This window comes from Lonchura striata, chromosome 1, assembly GCF_050655825.1.
Source record: "Lonchura striata isolate lonStrDom1 chromosome 1, ASM5065582v1, whole genome shotgun sequence".
Lineage (NCBI taxonomy): Eukaryota > Metazoa > Chordata > Aves > Passeriformes > Estrildidae > Lonchura > Lonchura striata.
This window is the reverse complement of record NC_140703.1, coordinates 2,487,612-2,497,502: the sequence shown is the minus strand read 5'-3', so window position 1 is coordinate 2,497,502 and position 9,891 is coordinate 2,487,612. Positions and strand designations below refer to the sequence as shown.

The 9,891-nt window shown below is 40.1% G+C and overlaps 1 long non-coding RNA gene across 1 annotated transcript; it reads left to right on the top strand.

Annotated features, from left to right (window-relative positions):
* Positions 1–208: 208 nt before the first annotated feature.
* On the top strand, positions 209–9,627 carry LOC146768563 (uncharacterized). Its single transcript, XR_014954273.1, has 2 exons — positions 209–3,085; positions 9,134–9,627. It is a non-coding gene; the product is annotated as an uncharacterized LOC146768563 (long non-coding RNA).
* Positions 9,628–9,891: the final 264 nt, after the last annotated feature.

Sequence of the window (9,891 nt, the reverse complement as noted above, 5' to 3'; positions counted from 1 at the left end):
TGACTGCCTTTCTTTTCTTCTCTGTCCCACTCCATCTCTTTTGCTTTGCTTTCCTTTTCCCTCTCCTCTCATATTTCCTAGTTAAAATATCAGTGGATCATTGTCTGCTTGCACACAGAGAATATGGGCAGGACAATTACCTCTTCCAAATGCTATAGCACAGCTTCCAGTCAGGCTGGGAGGAATTGTGTCAGCCATAGAGGAAACTGCCCAGTAGTGTCCTTGGCCAAGGTGGAGGATCCTGCCTTGAATAAGTAAGAATTGGAAAAGACTTTGAGATCATTGAGTCCAACCTATGACTTAACACCTCCTGGTCACCAGGCCGTGGCACCGAGTGCCACATCCAGTCTTTCCTTGAACACCTTGAATACAGATTCCTCCTATCCTTTATGGATACCTTTCAAGAGTGGAAATTCATTGTCATTTTTACACTCTTGATTTACAAGTCTGGAAAGAGTGAAGGGTGAGTCAGAAGGCCCTATTACAGTTTTGGAAATCGTGCTTCTGTTCAATAACCCAAGGAGGAGTGGCAAGAGGAGCCAGGGCTGAGCAGGGCTGTGTTGGTCACACTCCACAGAGGTGACCTGAGAAGGATCACAGCTTAGGCACATGGCTAGCGATGCTGCTCTTCCAGTGCAAAACCAGCACACCAGGGCTGGATACTGTCAGAAAAGGAGAGAAAGAATGAGCTTCCAGCTAGTGGGATGAACACAGTCAGCCCCCTTAGCAGGAGGATTTCACTGCCCTGGCCACGCTGTGGTGTCACGTCAGGGACACGCTGCGCGTGGGCAAACTGGGACACGGGGTGACACGGAGCAGCTCCAGCGCTGGGACGGGCGCTGGGGCACTGCAGCAGCTCTGCTCAACCAGGGGGTCACTGGGAAGGCAGAAGTGCCCAGAACAATTCCTGGAAATGTTTGCAGGCCCAGAGGTTGTGCTCTCCTGGGTGACTCCAGAGGGCTGCTCTGGGCTTGGCGTGGCTCTGAAGGTGACATTAGGAGCCTTGTGACAGCACCAAGCAGAGGCAGGGCATGCAAGCAGAGCAGTCAATATTCACAGGCAAGCCCACTTGTCATGTAAATGGCCAGAAGGCACAAGGGAACAAGCTTGAGTTAAATAATTCCTTGGCAATTTCCCCAGAGAGACAAGGACTGTTCTCACTGCCCTGTACAGGACAATTCATGTCCCCTCCACGCCTCTGTGGCTCACAAACACAACCCAGCACACAGCCACACATGGACACAGCACTGCCAAACCTGGGCCTGCGCTCACTCCCCCCAGGCAAGGCCATTATTTCAGTTTTTCCATGCACTTGCCAGCATTGCAATCTTGGCAGTCACAGAGATCATCTCCAAAAAGAGGACAGCTCTTCTATCCAAGCTCTTCTATCCAAGCTCTTCTATCCAAGCCAACACTGACCACAATCCCCTTCTCTTTACTTTCCTGTCCTTCCTGTCCCTCCATAATTCAGCACCATTACAGTTACTGAGCATATACAAACTTCCTTCCCATTAGCGGAATAGGACAAAGAAATAGGAATGAATATTTTAAAATTCCATTTGGCAAATCTGCCTGGTTTTTGCTGGCCTTATCTTTCACTGGGAGCAGCCTTTTCAAATCTGAAATTATGTTTAATACTTTCATTTTTTCCAGTAAAAATAACCTCCTGCAAACTAGTTGAGTTCATCATAAAAAGGCATAGTTCCTTTTATAATTTCTTGTAGAAACACCCCATTAGCATGTTGGTGCTATTAGAGTACAATTTCCTGAATCCAAATACTGCTGTGAACAGAGCTGTGGAGATTTTTCTTTATTTTTTTTTTTTCCCTTTTTTAAATAGAACAGAATATCTGGGATTCTATATGGTCTAATTGCAAGTAAGATCATGCTTGAGAAATGAAAGCCTGTGTTCAAGCTGAGGTGACAGATAACCTTCAAGACCACCATAGCTTGCTAAGGGATTAGGAGAAAAAAACTTCAAAGTGAACTTTTTAATCAAATATTTTGAGCTGGAGCTATGAAAAGGGAATCCAGCTCAGTCTAAACACCATCTGTTTGCTGAGTGTACTTGCATATTTTCAGTTGCTTTATTCCACAAACTGCTATTTACTACCTCAAAATGCCTTTTGGTGTGAAGACAACATCTCATAATAAGATGCTTTTCCATTTGGGGCTACTGTTGGTGGGCCATGCAGTAGTATTAAGATCACCAAACCTCTTCAGGATCTGAACAAAGCAAACAAAACAATTAGTGAAACATTAAAAAACAGTAAAAATTATGCTCTCTGCTACAAAAAGTATGCCTAAAGAAAAATTGCAAAAATAAGAATTATTTAGAGATTATTTTTCTCATCATGTGTGCTTCCAACTTCAAATTTCCTCCCATACTTATACTTTCTGGTTTCTGATAATTGAAAAGAACTGGCACTGTATGTATTCTGATATGAATGCTAACATTAAAAGTTTCCTACCCCAAACAGCACTTTCTGGTTTATTCCTAACTTTTTAATGACAATTTCTTTTTCTCTTCCCTTTTAAGATTTTACTATCAATGCAAACAGAGATGTTATAGAAAAATTACATATAGAAGCAATACTTAAAGCTGCAAACAGTAATCTGAGTTGGATTGTACTGTTGAAAGCAGGGATTCATCTGCTTTCTATAAAATACAGCAGGCACAGTGTGCTCCCCTAAATTACAGCATTTAAGGATGGCCTCCTGAATGACTGTCTGTGCCAGCACAATTGTCTGTGCAGCAGAGAACCCCAGACAGGGAGCTGCTTCCACAGCAGAGCTAAAAATTACACCCTGCCTCAGCCCATTTCCACATGGATGCTGTTCCCATTTCTGGTGCAGCAGCCACAACACAGAAACATTTTGCAGACAAGATGGCATTTCTCTCTCCCTGCCAGATTAAGTTGGAACATTGCTGTTCCCTAGGGTGGTGGGTAATGGAGAAGTTCCTACAGACTGCATGCTGCCTGTGAACCGTGGGTCAAGATTATCTAAGATCTACATTTGGAGACCCTTAGTCAGAAAAATGAACCTTTATTCTTTCAGGAAGACTGTTTTGAAGCCAGCTGAGGTAAGTAACTGCTACTGAGGGATATCCTCATGTTCTTGTCAAGAATCTGCTTGTTGCTGAATTAACCATAACTATTTGATTCAAAAGGATAGTTGTGATAAATGAAATGTTTCCTGTGTGAAACTCTTTTCACAGTGAAAGCACTTGCACAGCCAAAGAATGATGGAAAGCTTCCTGTCCTCAGGAAGCAAATTTATAAACATATATCATTGCAAACATGTAATGTGGTAATTTTACTGCATATAGAACATAACTACTGATGTGTAGTGTAGTCGGTTCAAACTTACTGAACATGAATGATGATGAGGCCAGCAGATAAGCAAAATGTCTTTATGCTGCTCTATAATCAGCTTGATCACGTTGCATTAACACATCAGTGCTGTTTTGGGCTCAGTGCTATTAGCAGATAAAGCACTTAAAAAATTATCCTGACATTTATCTTCTCAGTTACATTAACCCATTCCCTGCTCCATTAGAAGTTAATTTATGAATTTAAATTTCTTTTCTTGTATCATTACACAAAAGATTGTCTGAGAGGAGGGCTGCTGAAGCACTATTTTTGGCCCCTTTGCTTAACATTTTTTCTTTAATTAAATTGTTTGAGTTATTTATGTTGTACTGGCATTTGTTTGCCATTAGGTCCAATACAGCAAGGACAGTGAAGGTCAATGAATCCAACATTTTTTGATTCCACTATGAATCAGCAAAGATATTGGCCATTTCAGTGACACCATCCCACTGTCCTTCCCAAAACAAGCCCTCTCTCCCCCTACTCATATGATTTAGGCATATAGTAACATCAACACAGAACAGCTTGGCCTTAAACAATTCCTGAAATCCTCATGGAAACATATATCCAAAAAGCTACTCTGACATTGGCTAGACACTACATCTTGGAGTCCTGGGAGAACCTAAAGCCTTGTAGCTTTTCTGTTTCAGTACTTGGGAATGCAGTGGAAATATGCTGATTTTTGGTTATCCTGTCTATTTTGGCTTTCCTCTCATGATTTTTGAGTGGACCAGAGTTTTTCAACTTTTGCACTGCTGACCAAAGTGTGCTGCACCCAAGTGCTCAACCTTCACATTCAGTCACCTCTCACCAGAGTGCAATCTGTGGCACTCTTGGTCTGACGGGTGGGATTTCTCAGCTTTCAGCTTGTTCCCTCAGAATTTAATAAGTCTTTTACTTTCAGAGGAAATGGGCACAGAGCCAGACTAATGCTGAGAGCCTTAGAAAAATCTCATTCTTCGTGTCACCTCTCTTTCATTAGTCTTTGAGTCAGATCCTCACCTTGAGTGTACTAGAATACCTTCATTGATTTAAAGGAAGCTGCACTGATTTACACAGCCTAGGAGCTGTCTGCCTCTATTTACAAAGCAGTTCCTCTGCCCTTTAGTGGGTATAGGAGCCTTATAATGAGGGTTTAGAGAACAGTTGTCCAACCAAAGTATGATTGCTTCAAAGTAATGAAAGATTAGCTTAAGTCGCCATGAACCTGCCGAGCCCGAGCTGACGCTGCTCTGCACATTGTGGGTACCTCTGAGCATCTCCACGTGCACTGCCCATGACAGAGGTCCCAGCTGGCTTCCAGGGGGTAAAGCCAGCTCTGAGCATCTCCACATCCACCTGAGTGTGGCACTCACAACAAGGTTTGATTGCTGAAACCCCTGCCTCCCCTCAGAATGAGGCAGCCCGGGAAGGCAGGCTGTGCCACTGTGCTGTGCAATACAGAATATCCTTGAGACTACGTTATTCAGACCTGACCCTCTACCACCTCTGTGTTTTTATCACTTTTAGGTAGAAAAACAGCTGCTTACCTTTGCTACCTATGTAGTCTCACACTCTTTAAATGCACTTATCATTGAACTATAACAGTGTTATTGTTGCAACATGGACAGGACAGCAACTGGAAAAAACTTTGCACTAAACCCACCTTCAGAAAATTAAAAAACAAAACAAACAAACAAAAAACAAACAAAAGCAAACAAACAAAACCCAAAAAAGCAGAGCATTCCAAACCATTGTCCAGAACTCCCATGTATAAAGCTAGCGTGTATAACAGGATAATTTCTAGCACCTCATTCCCTTTCTTACTCAGGAGGCATTGAAACAAAAGAAAACTGAAAGGCTAGTCCATATGGGTGCTCAGCTGTGCTCTTCAGGAAGTGCCCAGCATCCACTGATAAAAAATGCTATGGTTTGGAGATCACTGCAAGCAAGAGACTGGAACTGGCTCTAAGAAAAGCAACCTTTGTGGATTTAACAAAAAGAGATTTGTTCAAGTTTTCGCAAAAAGTTTGTGGCAGAAGAAGAAATCCAGGTGGGATCTCTTGAGTTCACATACATTTCTGTAGGACATCCTTCCTCTGTATAGCTGGAGGGAAATGTCTAGAAAAAACACCACATTATGCACTGCTCTCTAAAATGATTCTGTGCTCTTGTCAGCTGATACATCTTTCTCCATGAAAATCAGTCTCTCATCATCTAACTAGCCCTGCAGCTCTCTCTGCATAGATTGTCATTTCTGAGCCTTGACTCTGTTTTGCCTTTGAAGATAAGACAGCGTGTTCTTATTGCAGTATCTGTCTAAATTTCCTAATGTGCCAAGCCAGGGGCTGGTCTGCGTTTCCTTCTCCTCCTTCTCCCACTTTGTTGCTACTTCTCTTACATGAAAATGTCTGAAGGCTGGTACAAAATTTAGAGAAGTCCATGGAATGACCCATTGACTTGACTAGAAACTGGATCCAGTATATAGCAACAGACAATTTCCGAAGCAATTTAATTTAAGTTAATTTGGTAAAAAATTAATTTAACCTGATTTAGATTACCTAAGCAGCAGAACTAGAGGTACTTCAAGCCAGTGCACTCCATGTAGCAATATAGGATGGTTCAGAGACTTCACCCCCTCCAACCAAGCCAGCACCATTGAGTTAACTATGACACTGGGAACAAGGTACTCAAACTATGTCAAAATAGCACTGCCCTCAGCATAATGATTCCCCCAAGAGGCAAGGCTCGTTAGCTTGTGCACTGTGCCATACTAATGTGCCATTATCTGGGGTACTTCCATGCTTTCAAACCCGTCTATAGAAGCAGAAATGCCCTGTGGAGCTAACAGACATGAGTCGTTTCCCCCATTCCTAACAGAAATCAGGGTATCAGTCCATCCCTTTGTTAACTGCTGATGAAAAGGTCTGGGACCTGCTGCAGAGCTGCTCAGCTATCTCTGGTCATTATGGCAGAAAAGCAGCCAAAAACTCTTGTAGTAAAACCACTTCTGTCTAAATGCCTGATATATATTTTTTTACACCAAGGCTGGTGTGGACAAATTACTTCTTCTCTACCCAAGAAGTTCATCAATTCAGGTATAGATGATTTTGAGGTATCATTTATACATATGTGTCTGTATTTGTGCATACGTGTAGGGAAATAAATGTGTTCATATGAAATAAATGGAGGCAATTACAAATTTATCCATTTAGCCAAATTTAGCCAATTTATCCATTTTTCTTGAAGTTTCTCTTGATATTTTCAGTGAAATATCTAAATTTCATAATGAAATAGCAAAATTTTCAGCATTTAAATGTTTAAAATTATCCACCTAACAAATTTCACAGGTGTAACATACATTAAATAAACACAGGACTGCCCTGGGGTACATAAGTGGTCTACATTGCATATACATGGATTCTTTCCAGATTAGAAGTTCTCCTTTTCCTGCCATATAGCCAGCTATTAATCTTCCACTAGGAAAATTATTTATTTATTTTGTGGGAATTCAATCCACAATTTTACTGACAGTTGTGACTGATGGGGGGGAAAAAATGGCAGAAGAATGCCAGCAGTGTCTTCAAAATCAGCCCAAATCACTCTCTCAGAAACATTTTGAAATTCATCAGTTGTCAGTGCTGTCCAGATTCTGGGACGAAACGACCTTACCTGAAAAGCTGAACATATGGAATTTGTCAACATTTGCTCACTGCCTCTGCTGCTGGCTGCACAGCTGATCCAATTCAAGCACATCTTCATTCCTTCAGCTGGCTGGCCCTGCTGCTTTCAAGGATGACTAGATCTTACCTCAGCGGCCCCAGTTCTCCCGTCTGAGTGACAACTTCTGACGTTTCAGACTCCAGTGAACTGCAGAATTCAGTTTAGAAAGCATCCAGTTTCCCTTCCAGTCAGTAGGGAACCTTGACATCTTAATTCATGCCTCTCTTGGGGATCTCTTCAGCTTCTAGACAACCTCCAACTTTGTCTTGTTTTGCAGGTTTCAGCAATTCACTGACAATTCACTTGTTTTGTCATTGAGTTCCAGTGCAAGATGCCTTTTCTGTTATGTATGTACAGACAGCTTTTAAAATTTCTTTAAAGCTGATCTTCCTTCACTGTAGAAATCCTCATCTTTCTCAGCCAAAGCATTTTCCAAGTTTCCTTTGTCTGCTTCTCTAAGAGAAAAAAGGCAACTACAAAGAATATCTGGATTGCTTTTTATTTTTCTCTGCAAAAATTCCACCCCAGTCAGATATGTTTGTTTTTTTCAAATTTCCCGTTTTTTCTGCTATTCATATTGTTACTAATACGGTGAAAATATGTGACTAAATAACAACTCTGAATTCTGTTTTATTTCTGGTGTCCCTGAGCATATAAACTTCTCATTTTCGTTTGTCTTTAATTATTCTTCATCTATACCAAATGTCTATTTTCTGGAAAGTTTAGGTGCATTCCTAAACAGGCACTTTTTATCAAGCAGGAATTCTATTCAGGGGTCAGACCTTGCATTTTCTTCCTTTGTAAATATTAACTATAGAACAGTAGACATTTGAAAATCAAGGATGTTTGTTTAGCAACAGTTAGGCTTTAGTATAATTGCTTAGCTGGTAGAAGTATTTCAAAAAATCATCAGCTGATATAGATATAGATAGATATATAGATATAGATATAGATATAGATATAGATGATATAGATATAGATATAGATATAGATATAGATATAGATATAGATATAGATAGATATAGATATAGATATAGATATAGATATAGATATAGATATAGATATAGATATAGATATAGATATAGATATATAGATATAGATATAGATATAGATATAGATATAGATATAGATAGATATAGATAGATAGATATAGATGATATAGATATATATAGATATAGATATATATAGATATAGATATAGATATAGATATAGATATAGATATAGATATAGATAGATATAGATATAGATATAGATATAGATATAGATAGATAGATATAGATAGATATAGATGATATAGATAGATATAGATAGATATAGATATAGATATAGATATAGATATAGATATAGATGATATAGATATAGATAGATATAGATGTATAGATCTATAACTTAATCTTATCTAATGCTACACTTCAGAAATACCAAGTTACATCTTTGGCAGGAGAAGTCTGATTGTTCTTTGTGTCTTTTAAAATACTGCTGCTGTTTGTTTCTCATTCAAACCTGTCCCCACATATATTTTCATTTTCAGATGGTAACTCGTGGTAATTAACATCACCCTGTTCTGTACTTGCCTTAAGACAGACACTCTGAAGAGAAAGAGGGTTTGAATTAAGATGCCAGGCTGAACTGCAGGCACATGCCCTCTTCTGGGAAGTCTTCCAGAGACACAAAAATATTTGGCAGAGTAATGGGTTACACAGCTGAAAAACCACGGTAAGATTCAATAGAGACCTCATCTACAAAAGCTCAGACTGGCTTTCCTTACAAACCATAGAGCAATGCTGCAGGGTTTCCCCAGAGATCCAAGGTGCTTTTAGCCCTCCCTTCTTCACAGGCATTCCTCATGGGTAGTTTTTTATTCATGTTTGCAAGAGTTTTCTGTATCTGCTTGTTTACACAGAATAACGTAGCAGTCTCAAAAGCCAGCTCAGAGCAAGATGATGTGGCAGACTACAGAGACACTAACCAAGCTATTTAATCCTATTTGTTAGCAAAGCTGGTCAGTGTGGGTGGAACAATGTTCTGATGTATATTCTTTGTACTTAATCCTGTAGCTTCTGAGAAAGGAGTTGAAGAGGAAAATGGCCATCATCCAGAATAAAAAGCAACCAGGGAATTACACTGACTTTTGTTACAAAGAAGAAATCAACAAACAATAAATGGGAAATATGAAGATCTGTAACATGGAGCAAAGATGCCCAAATGGAAACAGAGGGCCAGACAAAACCTGGTCTGGCAGAGACAGGACTTGCCAGGCAGTATGATCACTTCTACCACAGCCTCATAGAGCAGCCCTCCCATCCCTCCCACCCAGCCACGGGGCTGACAATGCTGGGGACAACGTGCAGTCTGCAGGGTGAGGGCAAAATTAGCTTAGTTTTATTTTTTTTAAGATTCCTTCAGAAGGATGGTTAGAAATTTATACATGTTTATTATTATTTTGGAAGTGTGCTATTGTGGTTTATTTTTGGTATAGCTGTCCCATGTGTAAAATTTAGTGATTGGCAATTAATGATGTCATCAATAAAACAACAAGTTACTAAAACCATTATCTGATTTAAACTGTGTGAACCACATAGGGGGTTTTTTGGGTTTTTTTTTGTCCCCAAGACATGCCTGGTCTTTAAAAATAACCAATATTGCTTGTATTTTGAGACACAGTCAAGATATTTTTGTATCATTGAGAGCTAGGGCTGGATGAGGTCCCAGAAGACCTCTTGCTTCTGTTAAACATTGCCTGCTTCTTTTAAGCATCCCCTTTCTATCTGCTTGATGTTAGACAGGTCTCAGAAGAACTTCTTCCTTCAGAGCC